This window comes from Acyrthosiphon pisum, chromosome A2, assembly GCF_005508785.2.
Source record: "Acyrthosiphon pisum isolate AL4f chromosome A2, pea_aphid_22Mar2018_4r6ur, whole genome shotgun sequence".
NCBI lineage: Eukaryota > Metazoa > Arthropoda > Insecta > Hemiptera > Aphididae > Acyrthosiphon > Acyrthosiphon pisum.
In genome coordinates, this window is record NC_042495.1 from 87,591,365 (window position 1) to 87,593,746 (window position 2,382).

Genomic DNA, 2,382 nt, shown 5'->3' on the forward strand with positions numbered 1-2,382 from the left:
TCAAAATAATTTTTTAAATCAGTATTCTTCTCTCTTCTGTTTTATTTATTTATACGCGCTGGACCCAGGATATTTATAAGCCCGAAGGTAAGTCCTTGAGTAAATATTTAGTTGTATTAGTATTTAGTAATTATAAATAGATTTAGAATAGATGCACGACGCTCGTAACTGAGTATCCAACGTATATTATATAATTTATTTTATAAATTATTGATTTTAATTTTCTCAAAAAATGTATTTGAGCTAAAAACGTGCTGAAATCTGCGTCGATGTTTGATAATATTATATCTCATTCAGGCGTTGAATATGGAAAAAACCAACTTGTGTTTCGATAAATTATTGAAAACCGGCTTAACCTAGGCAGATTGATATTTTTATTTAAATCCGCCTTGGTTTTAACATTAAAATTAAGGTATATTTTTTTTTATTTTTATGTATTTGCTGAAACAATATTACATAATATATACGTACACTTATAATATTTCTACACACCTTTTAGTTGAAACTTGTGTTGGAGATGTAGTTCTGAAAATTACGTTTGTATGTACGTTGTTAAAAATTGTACGTAATTTAATGATACCAGAGATTTGACAGTGATTATAAAATAGATAAGATATACAAGTGCACACTATACATAACGACATGAAAGTTAATTGGTTGAATATATTTATTATATATTAATATATTTACCTAACAATAATCCTGAAAACATGATTGTAATCTGTATTTACAATCTTACAAGTACCTATACTCTATTCCAAATAAGAAACACCCACTTTTACGTAGCAAAACCGGTTTTGTCCGTAGCCGCCGTGGTGTTTCTTATTTGGAATGGAGTATAGTTGATGTGTCGTAAATTGTAATTTGGATAAACTAAAGTCTAAAAAAGGTGGGTAAGTGGATGTCGCTCTGCTATACGGTAGGTTACAAGTGGGTCACTTTATAATGGATAGTATTAAATTTGAATTCAATGATATAATAGGTAAAGAAACACGATTCTGAGCGGAGACGGTATGTCAATCTAGGTATAAGACATACATATTTAGGTATACTTATCTATAGTATTATTAATAATTTTCAAATTAATCATATCATAATATCCATTAAGTAACGCGTTATACATCAACAACAAACCGTAGTACTATCATAGATATATAATAGTATACTTTAGAAGTTTCAAGTACCCACAAATAATATTATACAATCAAAACAAAATAACTAAAATAGTTATTCCAGGTTTTTTAATATGTGATTTCGTCCAAATTTGAACTTAAAATTACTATAAAAATAAACTGTGCTTATGTATTTCTTAGAATTTTTGGTAACAGAATTAAATATTTACGTGGAATCTTGTTTTAAATTTTCAATCCTTAGATATAAAAGTTGAACATTTTATAAATTTTTAACTACAAAATAATTATTCAAATTAAAATTTGTAAATTTTGTCAAAATATCAACTTCAAATGCTTATAAAAAATAATTGTGCCTATGTATTTTTAATATTTTTTAACTGCTATTGTAACAATGTATCAGGAGCCTTGCATTAAATTTTCACGCATTTTTACCAAACAAATACAATTTTATTGATATTTATAGAAAAAAAAATTAAAAAAATTGAAAAATGACAATGTTCGTAAGCAGCTCAAAATGAGTCGTTATTTTCAAATTTTTATCGTGTATAGAAAATTCTAATATAATTATTCAGTGAAATTTTCAAGTATCTACAGTCATTCGTTTTTTAATTACAATAAAATAAGAAAATCGTTACGTAAGAAATCGAGTGAATATCAAATGTTGTAAAAATATGAATTTCAAACGCTCATAAAAATTTAATTAGAGTTTCTTATAGACATTTTTTTTTTGATAAAGGTATAATAACCTATAAGGAATCTTGTATTACATTTTAAAATCTTAGTTCTAAAACCAAAAATTTTTACGAATTATTAACTCAAAATAATTTGCAAATTTTCGTGATTTTTCCATATTTTGTCAATTTTTGAACTTTAAATGCTAATAAAAAAAAACTGTGACTAAGGATTTTTAATATTTTTCAAATGTCATTGTAATAATATAGTAGGAGCCTTGTATTAAATTGGAAACCGAAATTGTCCGTAAACAGCTCAAATAAATCAAAACATTTTGAAAATTTTATCACGTATAGAAAATGGAAATATAAACAACCAGTGAAAATTTCATGTATCTACAGTCATTCGTTTTAAAGTTGCACCAAAAACCAAAATCAATTTTCTCGAAAACAGATTTTGCGTAAAAATTCCCGTTTTTCCTTAATTTTTCTTTTGTTTGTCACGGTGCTTTTGAAAACTATTGGAAAAATTTTACTTTTGACCCCCCAAAGTACCAACTAGATTCACTTTCCTATCA